Raw genomic sequence first — 16,485 nt, 5'->3', positions numbered from 1 at the left:
GAGACTGCGGCTCAATCCCGGGTCAGGGAACTAGATCCTGCATGCTGCAACTAAGACATGGTGCCGCCAATAAATAAATAAGTAAACAAACCTTGCTTAAAAAAATAAAAATGAAGTGCTTAGCACAGTTCCTGGCACATAATAAGCATTCATTTCATGGTAGCTGTTATTTTCCCCTCCCTACCTTCCTCCCACAGTCAAAGCTGAGCCAGCACAGTCCTGCAGCTTAAAGTCTGACGGCACCTCCTCTCTCCATCAGCCCCCTAACCCTCTGCCCCAGAAATTTTGCAAACATCCCAGCTTCCAAACACACAGGCATTCGAGTCCTGCATGTTATTTTCAGCAGGGCCTTCACATTTCCCGTTGACTCAGGCCCTGGTGCTGGGACAAATTGGATGAGTAGAGTGTAAATGTTACCCCTTTGGCTCCTCCTCGAGAGGGGCTGAGCACAGATGTTTGCAGGGGCGAGCGCGGCCCGGTAAGAATGGGGGCATTGTGTGCGGGCTCACACAAAGGCCCAGTGGCCCCACTCGGCTGCCAGCCTCCTGAGCCTCCCCTCTTTCCGCATTGATTTATTAGGCCAGGGATGAATGAAAACGTAATTAATATTACTGAAGCATTAGAGTCTATTTAATTTAAATGCCACTGAATATTTCACTTTCAGCTGGGAGTGACAATGTGTTCAGGCCCGGCTGGTGAAAGCTGGGGCCATCTGTTACCCGGCAGAGGAGGGAGACTGGGGAGGCCGAGGGTGTGGGGCTTTGTGGACATTCCAAAGGTCCACGATCATCATTCAACTCAAGGGCAGCCGAGCCGCATTCCTCCACGCGAGCCCCTCTCGGATGGAGGGGGCTTAGAGAGCAGAGGGGGAGAATGCAGAAAAGGAAGAGACCTCCGTCCCTCTGTCTGCACCAAGAAAGCCCCCTAGGAGGCCAGAAAGCTGCAGCGGGGGATGGGAGGGTCACAAACACAGGGTTGATTAGGGAACGGCTGCCTTTGAAGAATGAGGGCTGACCAGCCAGAACTGTCCTATCCATCAGGGTAGCTATGGGCCACACGCAGCTCTTTCAATTAAAATTAAGATGAAATAAAATTTAGAATTCACTTCCTTGGTCCCACTAACCACAATATCACATGCTCAGTAGCCACACGTGGCTGAGTGGCAACTGCATTGGACAGAGCAATAAACATGCATATCACTGCAGAAAGTTCTGGACAGCACTGTTCTAGAAGGTAGTGGTACCTTTGTAGTTAGAAGAAGAGTTGCCCCCAGGAATCTGCCTAAGGATCCTAACTGGTCAGATTTGGGGCCTTTCTGACATTGCAAGAATCCTGGATGGTCAGGAGCCGGTGCTGTGATGAAAGATTATGTGGGCTCAAATCCTAGTTCTGTCACTTGCCCTTGGACAGTTTATTTAATCTCTACCTACCTCAGTTTCTTCATCTGTAAAATGGAGGTAATAGTAAGACCTGACACCATGTTATTGGGGAAAGAATTATAAAGTGCTTTCAACAGTGTCTTGCGCACAGGAAAGGCACAACATACATGAGCTATTATTCATGGAAGAGGTTACAGGGAAAATGATCTTGAGTCTAAGGACACACGTTGCCTGGATGTGTCTAAGTGGAGGGGACATGTGGGTTCTGAATTCAAGAGAACAAATGTCCAGGCAGCCAGCTGGGGGCCTGGATCCCAGGCTTCTGGAGTTCTGGAGCTGGGGGCAGGGTACGGGGGACCCAGGGCACTTGGTGTAGCCGCAGCCGCAGTTGCAGCAACAACAGCAGGAGGGGGGGAGGTTCTGTCCTTAGTGGGACGATAATTAGCCCAGTGGGTTCTCTCATAATTGGGATCATTTGTTCTCCTGGTTTTTTTCTCTGACAAACTGATTCCATGCCAGGGGAAAGCTGTGTGACTCACACCTTGCCATGCCAATTAGCTGATAAACATCAAACGTAAACAAAGATGGCCTAATTAAAACTAGTCACTGAACCTCTGTGAGCATCTTGTCAAAATTGCACCAACATTCTGCACCCAGGCTTGTGCTGGGTCTCGGGAGCTAAATGAGGGATTCCGTGGAGAATCCACAGATGTCCCCTCAGGAGGGGCCCTGGAGGTGACAGAGGAAGCAGGCAGAAGGCAGAGGAAGGGATTAGCTCAGCCACTTGGATTGGCCCCTCCGGCTGTTCCAGCTGCAAACCTCCACACGCCGAGGATCTCCTGTGCGTATATGGCATGTCCACAACTGTCCCTTTGCACCGAGAACCGTCTCCGGGTTATTTTTGTTTCCATGTGTGGTTTTCAGATAGGTATCTGTTCTGTACTTTGGATGTCTCTAATCCTGAAACTCTCAAATCACTGTCACGGAGTCAATGAACCCCTCTGACTCAATTTTCCTCCTGAAAAAGAGAATGATGATACTTGCCCAAATTACCACTCCATGTCACGGCAAGAATCCAATGAGCCTAGGTACATGAAACACTTGGTGAAGAGAAAAGCTTCATTCCACATTAAGTGGTTCTGTCTGGCCCAGTGTACAGAGCATTGCTTTTGGAACTGAATGCATGTCTGTGCAAACCTCAGCTCTGCTACTTAACTGCTCTGAGCCTCAGTTTCCTCATCTGGAAAATGGGGCTGGTGATGTCTACCAGAGTAAGGATTAAAGGTGGCAAAGCGCTCACCACAGGGTACACGTAGTTGGTGCTGAAAGATTCATTTCCTATACTTTCACTCCTTCATAAGAGGGAAGGTGAGGGCTTATGAAACAGGGAATGGAGGAGGAGGAGGAGGAGAAGGCTTCACACATCCTAACTACATCTGCACATATATCCCTCACTCCATCCTTTGATTCTTTCTCCTTCTATCTTAACCACATGTAAGTCCCAGCTCCTTAGCATGACAAAGACCACTGGAGTCTGGGCCCTGCGTAGCCCTCCAGTCCTATCCTTCCCCCAGTCTGCACTCCCTCTGACATACACTCTATGTTCCAGCCATACTGAACTTCTGGAGGTTCCTCAAATGCACTGGCAACTTCACACACCACGGTCATTTTTCATATGCTGTTCCCTCTACCAGGAAGTACCTTCCCCACATGGCAAAACACCTTCTCAATTATTACCCCTCTGCTTAAGTCTCTATGGAGATTTTTCTAACCACTCTCTTCTCTGCCTCGCTCAACCTGGACAAATGACCATCTGGGTTGCCCCCTTTCTTTTCAAAAGCCACGTGGTAATGCAAAAGTACATGAATGAATGGATGGTTGAAGTATGTGGCAGGTATTCATCTGTACCAGTCTCTGCCCTCAAGGGTGCAAACTCTGGTGGAGGAAAGAGACTTGCAAACTCTTTTATTCCTTAATATGTTACCAGGTGCTTAATTGAAAGCACAGCTTTCTCCACCCCCACCCTGGGATCAGGATCCCCTGGAGGGTAGTGACTTTGTCTTAAGCATAACTGAGTCCTCAGCACCCACCACAGTACCTGGACAGGGCAGGAGCTCCATACTTTTTTGAAGGAATGAATGACTAATTGAAGCAATACACGAATGAGTAAATAAGTAAAGCTCTCATTTTATATCAGTGATTTAAACAAATCTGCCATCTGTCCACCTGAGCCACCATAGTCTCTCCAAACTGATTTTCTGTGAGAGCCTTCTGGAACAGAGCCCTGGGCAACATGCACTCACTAAGGACCTTCTCTTTTCTCTAGGATAATTCTTTGTATTGCTTTCCCTGTCCCCACAAAACATATATTTTTGTAGAAAACTAGGAAAGCCAAAAGGGCTTCCCTGGTGGCTCAGAGGGTAAAGAATCTGCCTGCAATGCAGGAGACCTGGGTTTGATCCCTGGGTCAGGAAAAGCCCCTGGAGAAGGGAATGGCTACCCACTCCAAAATTCTTGCCTGGAGAATCCCATGGACGGAGGAGGTTGGCGAGCTACATGATATTATAAAGAGTCAGACATGACTGAGCAACTAACACTACATACATAGGAAAGCCAAATAGAAAAGTTAAGGAAAATCACCTGTAGACAGCCAGCATGAATGCTTTGGTCAATGTCCCTCCAGACCTCTGTCTAGGTTGGTCACTAGTATATAGACTAATGATTACATGCACCCAGACTGCCCAGGTTCAACTTGCAGCTCTGCCACTGAACGGCCGGGTGAACTTAGCAGTGTATTTAAGCTCTCTGTGCCTCAGTCATCTCATCTGTAAAGTGGAGACAGTTGTTACACCTCACTCCCTGCAGTTCCGAGGCGTAACCATGTCACTACGGGTGAAGCGCTTGATTCACGGTACACAGTGCCGGGCACGGCCTAGCTGTTCTACTCTTGCTCTAAAGATCTCCAGGGCCCATCCAGCCACTCCAACCCCCCGTGACCAAGAGGGGCACAAACGACTGCTCGGTGACTCTGAGATGGCAGCTTCCAGGGCTGTGACAATTTCCCCCCACCTCTGGTTTCTGTGTCAGGACTGAGGTCAGGCCCACGGCTGAAATGTGGTTCTCGCTTAAGACAGTGCTAGTTTCACCCAACTCACTTAAGGTAAACAGGAGGATTAACGCTGCTCCACCCTGGGAAGGCCAGGTTTGCCAGATAAATAGAGACGCAGTTCACTATCAGCCTTCTGCAAACTGTGTCACCTGAACGAGGAAGTGCCCGCTCCCTGACAGGATGCAAGCCCTTACCCGTGCCCTCCTGCCTGCCAGGCGGAGAACCTTCATCTGCCTTCCGGCAGGTGCCTTAGAAAGGGGCTTTGTCCCCAGCCTGGTCCTCCAGAGTCTGGGATCTGCACGTGGCCCAAGCTGGGCCAGCACGGGTCCTCCCGGCACCAGGAACCCGAGGCTGGTTTTGGCAATGATCTTGTTTCGAGAATAATCACTGTGGAACATTGGGTGTAGTGGAAGGATTATAGTTTGGAGCCAGCCAGATTGAGGTTTGGGCCCATGCTTGGCCACTTACCAGCGGGGTAGCTCAGAAGTAATGCTTGTAGCTGCCGGCTGCACTGTTGCAGGAGACATCTAGCCCTGCAGTCAGGTCACTAGAAGCCCCTCGAGGGCACGGCGGTGGTGAGGGAGCTGGGAGCTGAGAGAGCAGGCTGAAGCTGCCTGCTTCCCTCATGGCAGTGGGCAGAGCTAGTGGGAGACCCCAGGCTGTGTCAAAAAGACCCTTTCCTGTCCTCATTTGAAAAGACCCTGATGCTGGGAAAGATTGAAAGTGGGAGGAGAGGGGGACAACAGAGGATGAGATGGTTGGATGGCATCACCGACTCGATGGACATGAGTTTGAGCAAGCTCCGGGTGTTGGCGATGGACAGGGAGGCCTGGCGTGCTGCAGTCCATGGGGTCGCAAAGAGTCGGACATGACTGAGAGACTGAACTGAACTGAACTGTCCTCAGGATCAGGGGCGGTCCCCGGATGAAAGGCGCTGTCTATGATACCGCAAGTGGAGAAATAAGCCTGCTGAGTAAGTGGAGAACTGCCTTCTGCCTTAGGGTGGCTGGTAAAGAAGGGGCTGCAGGAACGTGCTGGGTTGAGTCCTCCCCCATCCCTCACGGGCCTCATTGTTTGCTTGCAGGCTGCAGCCTCTATTCAAATGCAAACACCAGGAGGCGCCTTTGCCAAGCGCACGGTGGGAGGATGGACAGGCTGCAACTTTGCTGGGAGCCTGAGAGAACTAGCTGGGAGCGGGAGAAGGGCTGTACAGGGGCCTGCCAGCCAGGAGCTAACCCAGAGCGAGGAGGGGTCCTCAGAGAGGGCTCGATTTGGGACCCTGCTCCCCATGGCCACCCACGGAACACTGGCTCCGGCCAGGGGAGTGTGTACTCTCGGGAAGGCAGCTAAGCAGAAACCAGGCTGCCCAGTTTAACACGGCTGTGCCTCTGAGTGACCCTGATGGAGCCTCTCAACTTCTCTGAGTCTCAGTGTCTCCATCTGTAAAATGAGGATGGGAATACCTCCCCCATAGTGTGGTGAGGATGGCTACTCTTAAACACACAATAAATGCTAGCTCTGGAGATTTTCCCGGCAGAAGTGTGTTCAACTCGGCCCTCAGAGGCTTTGAGTCTGTTAAAAAAAAAAAAACAGCAAGATCTGATGCAACATGGTATCCTGGATTGCATCCTGGAAGGGGAAAAGGCACGCTAATGGAAAAACTAGTTAGATCCAAATAAAGTCAATACTTGATGATATTTCCAATAGTAACTTGTTGGTTTTGATACGTGTGCCATGTTATGTAAGATGTTAACCTTAGAGGAAGCTGGGTGAAAGGTATACAGGAACTCTTCATGCTATCTTTTGCCACTCTTCTGTAAATCTGAATTATGTCAAACTATAAATTAAAAAAAAAATAGCAGGAAGTCTTGGCCTTTCTGGAAAGAAAGCAAGTAGCATCTTACTGCCATATTTTGAGAGAAGTACCCCTATTCCTCTTTTTCCATGTACATTCCTCTAAGTAACAAAATGCAAAAACAAGAACCATTGCAGCACTTAGGATGCATCAGACTCCAGACTGGCTTCTTAGTATGTACCCTCCCATTAGTCCTGACAACAGCTTTGTACAGAGCATGGAAACTGAAGCTCATAAGATTGGCTAGGAAGCAGCAGAGGTTTTTAACCATTTCTGTTTGGTTTCAAAGTCCATGCTCTTTCCACTAGAAGAAAAAAATGGAGATCTTTGACAAAACTGTCAGATATAAGAACCTGCACCTCAGTGGGACCAATCTTCTAGGATAGAGACTTATTGTCAGAGGATGGAAGGTATATAGACACACAAAGTGTTGCTTGAAAATTGAATTAATGAAAGTACTGATACTCATCAGGGTTGTTTATTATGGCAAAAATATTTTAAACGGCCTAAATGTCAAACAATTGGGAATGTTCCAGTGTTAGTTCTATGTGCAATATAATAAGCAACCATTCAAAGTAATTATGTAGTTTTATTTATGGATGTATATCAATTAGAATGGTTTTTGCTACAAGCAACAGAAAGATGCAACTCAATTGGTTTAAATTAAACAACAAGTAATTTATTATCTGCAATACCAGGTCGATGTGTGGAGTGGACAGAGCAAGCTCCTGAACCTAACAGAAACAGAAGATATTAAGAAGAGGTGGCAAGAATACACAGAAGAGCTATACAAAAGAGATCTTAATGACCCAGATAACCACAATGGTGTGATCACTCACCTAGAGTCAGACATCCTGGAGTGCGAAGTGAAGTGAGCCTTAGGAAGCATCACTATGAACAAAGCTAGTGGAGGTGATGGAATTCCAGTTGAGCTATTTCAAATTCTAAAAGATGGTGCTGTGAAAGTGCTGCACTCAATATGTCAGCAAATTTGGAAAACTCAGCAATGGCCCCAGGACTGGAAAAGGTCAGTTTTGATTCCAATCCCAAAGAAAGGCAATGCCAAAGAATGTTCAAATTACCACACATTGTATTCATCTCACATGCTAGCAAAATAATGTTCAAAATTCTCCAAGCCAGGCTTTAACAGTACGTAAACAGTATGTGAACAACTTCCAGATGTTCAAGCTGGATTTAGAAAAGGCAGAGGAACCAGAGATCAAATTGCCAATATCCATTGGATCATAGGGAAAGCCAGAGAATTCCAAAAAAACATCTATTTCTGCTTCAGTGGCTACGCTAAAGCCTTTGACTGTATGGATCACAACAAACTGGAAAATTCTGAAAGAGATGGGAGTACCAGACCACCTTACCTGCCTCCTGAGAAATCTGTATGCAGGTCAAGAAGCAACAGTTAGAACTGGACGTGGAAGAACAGACCGGTTCCAAATTGGCAAAGGAGTATGTCAAGGCTATATATTGTCACCCTGCTTATATAACTTATATGCAGAATACATCATGTGAAACGCTGGACTGGATGAAGCACAAGCTGGACTCAAGATTGCTGGGAGAAATATCAATAACCTCAGATATGCAGATGATACCACAATTATGGCAGAAAGCAAAGAGGAACTGAAGAACCTCTTGATGAAAGAGAAAGAGGAGAGTGAAAAACTGGCTTAAAACTCAACATTCAGAAAATGAAGATCATGGCATCCAATTCTATCACTTCATGGTAAATAGATGGAAAAACAATGGAAACAGTGACAGACTTTATTTTCTCGGGCTCCAAAATCACTGTAGACTGTGACTGAAGCCATGAAATTAAAAGATACTTGCTCCTTGGAAGAAAAGCTATGACTAACCCAAAGAGCATATTAAAAAGGAGGGACATTACTTTGCTGACAAAGGTCCATCTAGTCAAAGCTATGGTTTTTCCAATAGCCCATAAAGAAAGCTGAGCACTGAAGAATGCTTTTGAACTGTGGTGTTGGAGAAGACTCTTGAGAGTCCCTTGGACAGCAAGGAAATCCAACCAGTCAATCCTAAAGGAAATCAGCCCTGAATATTTATTGGAAGGACTGATGCTGAAGCTCCAACACTTTGGCCACCTGATGTGAAGAATTGATTCATTGGATAAGACCCTGATGCTGGGAAAGATTGAAGGCAGGAGGAGAAGGGGATGACAGAGGATGAGATGGTTGGATGGCATCACTGACTCATGGACATGAATTTGAGCAAGCTCTGGGAGTTGGTGATGGACAGGGAAGCCTGGCGTGTTGCAGTCCATGGGGTCACAAAGAGTCGGACATGACCAAGCAACTGAACTGAACTGAACTGAAGCTGCTATAGTTTTAGCCATCCCAAGTAGGAATGATAATTACTGACAGAAGTAGAGAGGGTGCTCCAAAGTATCTCTTTGTATCATCAGGGAAACCCAAATGGAAACCATCAGGAAACCCATTCTCCAAAACCAACCACAAGTCTCACCCTCACCTTAGCCAGAATTATGTCCATTATTATTCCAGTCACTGGCCAGGAGAATGGACTGTTATTTTAGCTAAGTCCAATTATCTTCTACCCTGGAGACTGGAGATAGAGTCTGTCTTCCTGGAAACAAATTTCCACCCAAAGAAGGGTGGATGCCTGGATTAAAACAGAGATTCTGTCAAGGAAGGAAGAGATGACCAATAGCTTCAGGGTAAGAAAACAACCTTACTCTTGGGACAAATAAACATAATATTGAGTGGAAAAAAGAGAATACATTTTGAAACACATCAATAATATAATCCTGTTTATATAAATAGGATTTATATAAATACATTTTTATGTGAGGGGACATAATAGAGGAAGTGAAGTGAAGTGAAAGTCGCTCAGTTGTGTCTGACTCTTCGTGATCCCTATAACTCTCTAGGCCGGAATACTGGAGTGGGTAGCCCTTCCCTTCTCCAGGGGATCTTTCCAACACAGGAATCGAACCCAGGTCTCCCACATTGCAGTCAGATTCTTTACCAACTGAGCCACAATGGAAGATGGAAGGCCAAAGGAGAAGAGGGCGGCAAAGGATGAGATGCTTAGATAACATCACGAACTCAACGGACATGAATTTGAGCAAACTCTAGGAGATAGCGGAGGGCAGAGGAGCCTGGCTTGCTGCAGTGTATGTGGTTGCAAAGAGTCAGACATGACTGAGCGACTGAACAACAAAACATTGATTAATAAATCTGATATTTCTATTTAACAATACCTAATAATGCCAAAAAAAAAAAAACCCTAATAATGCTCTAATAATCATAATAACACTTCTGGTCTATCTCCCTCCACCAGAATGGGAGCTCCTTGATGACAGGCACTCTTTCTTGATCACCCCTGTATCTCCAACACCCAGAAGAGTTCATTTTTTGACTGACATCTGCATGCTGCCTACTCAAAGAAGCCTCTCCTGCTGCCCCCAATCCTCTCCAGCTTCTCCATCAGGGAGCTCCCAAAGTACTGACTTGGCACTAATCCCATATTGCTGAGAGAGGCACTCTCCTATCAGAGGAGACATTATAAGATCCTGCATCTTGTCTCTCTGCCCCTTCCTCTCCCCTCCCTGCCTCCCACAGTACCAAGCATGGGGTCCTTGCACAAACACAGATGCTCAAAAGAATCTCTGCTATTGATCCAACTAGTTGGCACTTTTATCCTCTCTCCAGTCCCCATCTCACCCCCTTGGGCTGGAAGTTTATCCTTAATTGTTCTCCTCCTGAGTTTAGTGTCATGATCAGCCCCAGTTGTTGCTTGGTTGTGAGATGAACTTCTTTCTTGAAGGCCTTCTAGTGAAAGGATATCTACGAGGGTTCACTTATGAACTGAGTTCCCCTATTTCATGGCCAATGTAAACACAGGCAAATATATAATTATCAAACATTATTGCCACTTGTAATTACTACAGCTCCTCAGTCAACACTGGGAACTGAAGAAATGAGCATGAGGAGCAGAGTGTTTAAATTTTGCCCTCTTGCCCCTTAAAATATTTATTTTTCAATCATCACTCCAAATAATTTAATTACTTCTTGCTACCGAATTAGTGCATGTATATGTGAATTTGTGCATGTATATTTACAGGCCATCGAGAGTAAAGCTTCATAACTTTCTAAATGTCTGCCTCTAACTGAGTGTCCCATCAAATATTGCTAAGTATTCATTTCAAGGCACTGCTTCTAGACTGCTAAACACCACCATCAACAGTAATTGAAAAGCTCCCTGAGTTTGCCCGGCTAGCTCAGTTGGTAGAGCATGAGACTCTTAATCTCAGGGTTCGAGCCCTGAGCTCGTGGGATCAAGTCCCAGGTTGGGCACAGCTTTTGGCTTCCCTGATAGCTCAGTTGGTAAAGAATCCGCCTGCAATGCGGGAGACCTGGGTTTGATCCTTGGGTTGGGAAGGTCCCCTGAAGAAGGGAAAGTCCACCCACTCCAGTATTCTGGCCTAGAGAATTCCATGGACTGTATCGTCCATGGGGTCACAAAGAGTTAATTCACTGAAGAATTTCCACTGAGTTAATTCACTGAAGAATTTCCTAGAAGTCCGGCACTGTGGAGGGATCCATGCATAGACCAGTGGTTCCCAAAATATAGCCCCCAAACTGACTGCATCAGAATGTCTTGGGATAATTTAGAAATGCTGGCTCCTTGGCTCACGCCAGACTTGCTAAAGGGCATCCCGGAGGGTGGAGCCACTGAATACAAATATTAACACACTCCCCGGGGTCAGTCTCAGTCACCATGTAAAGTCACTGATAGGCCCACTTCCCTGCGTTATCCTTGTCCCGTGTGTGGCCCTGAATCATCAGCAGGGAAAGCTATGAGAAGCGAAAACATGGCTGCCCACAGGACACTTCAGATCTGGTTCCCCTGTAATTATTAAAAGTGTCCTCAAGAAAATTAATAATGATATTCATGCCAGTTAGAATGACAGGCTGCTCCTACAAACGTCAAATTAACATGGTGGCTTAAAATAGATCGATTATCTCTCTCACACATAACAGTCTGGAAATAAGCTGGCAGGACCAGTGTAACGTCAGGGATCCTTCTGTTTTGTTGCTCTCCAAAATACAACACATATGGAGAGGGAGGGGGGATCGGGATGGGGAATACGTGTAACTCTATGGCTGATTCATATCAATGTATGACAAAACCCACTGAAATGTTGTGAAGTAATTAGCCTCCAACTAATAAAAAAATAAAAAATACAACACATAGTGTCTGTCTCCTATCCTACGATGGCTGCCCTATCTCCTGCCACCACACCGACGTTTCCAGTCAATGAAACAAAAAGGAGAGTGGAGAACACACTCCTTCCCTATAAGGGCCTGACCTGAAGTTCTACACATCACTTACACTCAGAGCTCTCTGGCAACTTCTACCTGCAAAGGAAGCTGAGTAATATATTCCTTTCTTTCTTTTTCTATGTTCAAAACAAATTCAGAAGATCGATCACTAAAAGGAAGATGAAAACAGATGTTGGATGACAAATAGCAGTCTTTGCCCTAGTACCTTCAGGTTCATAAAGTTGTGCCTATGTGTGTGTGCGTGTGTGTGTGTGTATAAAACTCAATATTCTAGTATTCTTTTGACTAAAATTAAAGTTCAGCTGCTTTGCTGCAGTCATGGGGATTGGAATACTCAATTGTATTTTAATTTTAGATAAACAATAATTCTTTAATGTGTGCTACAATATTCTGGTTTAACATGGTGTCCTGTGTTTTTATTTGCTACATCTGACAACTCTGTGTAGTCAGGGGCCAGAAGTGGAGATATTAGGAAACAAACATGTGGTTTTTTACGTTAAAGTATAGAAAGTGGGTCTTTTTAGCAGCTCTATGCCAAGAAGCCAATTCCTTTCCCTCCTACACAAGAGCATTTCCACAGTGAAATGAACAGTCCCTCCCATGGAGAAGAGAGTCAGGAGTTGAAGATGAACCATGGAGCAGCATGGACCTCGGGTAGACTCGGTACAAACCATCAGTGCCAACCAGTGTGAGCAGAGAGGCCATTTGGCAGGAGCTGGAAAAGAGAGAGCACCTGCAGCCTGGAGAAAATGACTGAAATCAGGGAAATCAGCACACATTGTAGAGAAATTGCAGCCTCCAAGGAAAAGAAATGGGTTGTAGAAATGCAGGAGCACAAGCAAGGAAATGCAAGCCATGGAGATCTGCAGCCAAGCAGAGACCCCATAACAGAGTAGCCAGAAGGGCTTCTGCAACTTTCCTAATGAACCAAGTTTTCTCATAATTTTAAAAGTTTACAAAGTGGAGGACTTCCTGGTGGCTCAGACAGTAAAGAATCTGCCTGCAATGTAGGAGACCTGGGTTCGATCCCCGGGTCGGGAAGATCCCCTGGAGTAGGGAATGACTACTCACTCAAGTGCCCTTGCCTGGAAAATTCCATGAACAGAGGAGCCTGGCAGGCTACAGTCCGCGGGGTTGCAAAGAGTCTGACATGACTGAGCGACTAACACTTTCACTACTGTCAAAAAGTTTACAAATCCCTGGAAGCGCGTGGACCTCTAAATGAACAGTCTGGATCAAACTCCAAGCTGCAGGATCAGTCCATCCAGCCTTACAGAGGAGGCACAGGCTGGATGAGGCAATAGCTAAGCCATCCTGGACCAGCCATTTACAACTCATGTCAGTCTTGCCTTATTTCCTCCTTCCTCCCCCAAGTGAGTCTGACCTACAAGCCCTGGGACTTCCCCAGCCATCTCTGACCTGGATATTGATGGCCTCCTCCCAGTGCTTCACTCTGGAACTCTTGACCACTCCCCAAATCCACTTCACAGTCCCAGCCATGGTTACTAGGTAGTTAATCATCCATGCAATTAACCAGATCCTGTGTACGAGGAACCAGCTGAGGGGCTTTGAGTCTCAGGGTTACCTGCCAATCATTTGGAATTCTGCCTGAGACCGAGAATCTCAGGGACCAGCTCCCTTCTGTAAGGGCTAGACTCAGTTCCTAGTGTCCCAACCTGCTCCAAGGGATCCTGTTACCTACAGACTAATTTCATAATGTAACTGCTTCCTCTGAATTGCATGGCCAGCTGGACTCCCCTCATTCCTTGCTCCTCGATCTTGTCCCTGTCCGTATGGATGGTCATCAGAGTCAGGCCCAAGATTGCTGCATCGATCAGTGGTTCTCAGTCAATGGGGACATATCAGAACCACTCATGGGGCTATTTCAAAATCCTGGTGATCAGGCCCCACCCAAACCTACTGGATTTCTTATGGGAGGTTCCAAGGGTGTGTGTATTTTTGGAAAGTTCTATAGATGATTCTGATGTACTACCTAGATGAAGAACTTCTGCTCAAGACACTGTGCTTTGAACTTAGGGATGGTTTCTATAGCCAGCTTAGTTTCCCCACAGCCACCAGCCTTTTCCCCCTTTCCCCTGCCACTGTGAGGCCAGAGTGCCAATGTGCCTTGCCCCTGAGTCTTCCAGAGTTGTGATAGTGGAGGGAGAGGGGGCATTAGGGGGAAAGATCCAAAACTGAATTTACATCTGCCTGGAATGTTATGTGTCACTTAGCTTTTGTTAAGTTTAGGTAATTTCCCATGGTGAGAGCAATTTATTCTCAAAAATGCCCTTGAAAAGCCTGAAGTCCCAATTGAAGTACTATAGACAGAAATAGTTGGTAGCGGCTGTAAGTGATCTGAATCCTACTGACCACTGGTGCCCAGGGACTCCCTACTATTCTCCACTTGACCTGTCTCTCCTGAGGCTCATCTGAGCACTGGGGGTAAGAAGAGCAGAGAATTAAGTGACTAGGGTCATAGCATACAGCAGTTATATCTATATAGCTGCATCTATGTATATATTAATATATGCTACAACTTGCAAAAATATTGACAGTGGATCTCTTTGCCCCCCCGCCACACACAAAATTACAAGAGAAAACAAGATGTGAAAGTCAAATTTCCTTTTATTTCCTCCCATCACCTCAAGACTTGCTCAGCACCCCTAGGCTTGGTGCACTCCCCAGACCCAATCTCATCTCCAATTCACACCCTTCTACTTGGCTGAGTCTCTGGGACTGTATATTGATGAGCCACCAACCCAGCCATTCAATATGATTCTGTCAGCCCACGGCATGTTTAGTCAGCACACCATCGAGCATCAGGTTTAGTTATTTTCTTTGAAATTAACCAGATATTTTTCTGCTGGAGATACTGAATCAATACGTTATGGGGAAGCACAGCATGACCTTACTCTAAATGAAAGCACCCCAGTGCTCCGTCGGGCAGGAGTGAAGGCTGCTTTTCCTCAGCCTCCTTCTGGTTCCCTTATGCCCTTACCACTCAGCCTGTGTCTCTGCAAATTCATGTTACTTTCTCCAAGAGTTTTCCCATTCCTACCTCGCAACCTAGAGAATTAGAGACTTCCCTTTGAGACACACCCATCCATCCTCTCATTCATCTATTGAGTGCTTACCATGTCCAAGGCATTGGCAACCCAAAGTTTATTAAGATCTAGAACCTGTGCTGGGGTGCAGTATTAGTGAGGGGTTTTAGTTGCAGACAACAGAATCCTCCATAATTAAAGCACAAAGAAATTTGCTAGAGAATATTGGGCAGATGACAGAGTCTCCAGGATGATCAAGTTTGGATGCCATCCATCCAGAAAAAAAAAAAAATCTTATTATGCATATCACAGGACTATTCTAGAGGTATCCTCACTTCTGCACCCCCTCTGATGCTACAGACTGAACACTAGGAATGCCGCCACTCAGAAGAACCAAATGCTTCTCCCATTACACTTTCCAGAACCATCTCCCCAAATGTGGCCTCCATCTGTATTGCTCACTTCTACCTCCAGACATTAGGTGCCACTGAACTTGGTCGAATATTTATGCTTACTGCAAAAGTTTTAGGAAATGTAGCTAGGAGGCTGTAAGGAGTGGGGGAATTCAAGGATGCAGAGAGAAGGCCAGAAGAGACTTGATGGCTGACGAAGTGTGAAGGGAAGGTAAGTAGGTGTTCACCCAAAGGATAAGAAAAAGAAAATGTAGGAAGAGGGGATGTCTTGAGATAAGGCACTGGGGTGTGAATGAACAAGCATCCTTGGGGGAAAATGAGAATTCAGTGTGACTGGAGCAATGGTGAATATGCTGAAGATGAGGGAGCGGTGGACAAAGATAAATGAACTAAGAAATAAGAAAGTAGGTAGTGGCCAGACTGGGAAGGGTCTCTCTTTTTGTATTTTTTTTGGTTTTTGTTTTTTTTTACTGCTCTGGGTCTTCGTTGCTGCACGTGGGTTTTCTCTAGCTGCAGCAAGCCGTGGGTTTTCTCTAGTTGAGACTCAAGGGCTTTTCATTGTAGTGGCTTCTCTTGTAACAGAGCACAGTCTCTAGGGCACACAGCTTCAGTAGTTGCAGCTCCTGGGCTCTAGAGCTCGGGCTCAGTAGCTGTGCCGCACAGGCTTATTTGCCCGGCGGCATGTGGAATCTTCCCAGATAAGGGATTGAACTCATTTCCCTTGCATTGACAGGCGGATTCTTAACCACTGGATCATCAGGGAAGTCCCAGAAAGGGGCTCTTAGGCTCTTAGAAGCTGGACCTTTTCCCAACTAGGGCCAGACTCAGGTGATTTCTCCAGGTCTGACCAAAATCTGCAAATTGTCAATCAAACTTTGATACTTCAATCTTGGCCCAATAAAGTAATGCCCTAGTAACATTCTCTCTGCTGAAAGGTAAACAAGACAACTTTCAACAGGGTAGGTTAGTTCCATAAGGAAAGAAGCATTTCTATCATATTTTCAGAATATTTCCATTGTCCCAATATCCTACAGTATAAAAATAAAATAAGATCAAGATGATTTTTCTGTTCAACAACCTCGACCTTTCCCAGGTCCGCAGTGATTTCCCAAAGAAGGGCATGTCATGTCACTTGAAAGGTGGGCCCAGCAGCTCCATCAAGGCAAGGTACTCATTACTTCTCTAAAAACCATGCTTTGAAGTGTCTTCTCCATCCACAGTCCTCTTCTCTGAGAACTATATGCCCTTCCCCGACCAGGGCCCCATATAATCCTGCCCCTTGGACAAGACTGATTGGATCCAAGCTGAGCAAACTGGATTCTGTCCCCTAGAAATTTAGAAATTCATTC

At 46.1% G+C, this 16,485-nt stretch overlaps 1 non-coding gene across 1 annotated transcript; it reads left to right on the top strand.

The window, feature by feature from the left end:
* The first annotated feature begins 10,599 nt into the window (after window positions 1–10,599).
* On the top strand, window positions 10,600–10,686 carry TRNAK-CUU (transfer RNA lysine (anticodon CUU)). The gene has a single exon. It is a non-coding gene; the product is annotated as a tRNA-Lys (tRNA).
* The last annotated feature ends 5,799 nt before the right edge of the window (window positions 10,687–16,485 follow it).

Source organism: Dama dama, chromosome 1 (genome assembly GCF_033118175.1).
Source record: "Dama dama isolate Ldn47 chromosome 1, ASM3311817v1, whole genome shotgun sequence".
In the NCBI taxonomy this organism is placed as follows: Eukaryota; Metazoa; Chordata; class Mammalia; order Artiodactyla; family Cervidae; genus Dama; species Dama dama.
The sequence above is the reverse complement of the archived record's forward strand: the minus strand, read 5'-3'. Positions and strand labels throughout refer to the sequence as shown.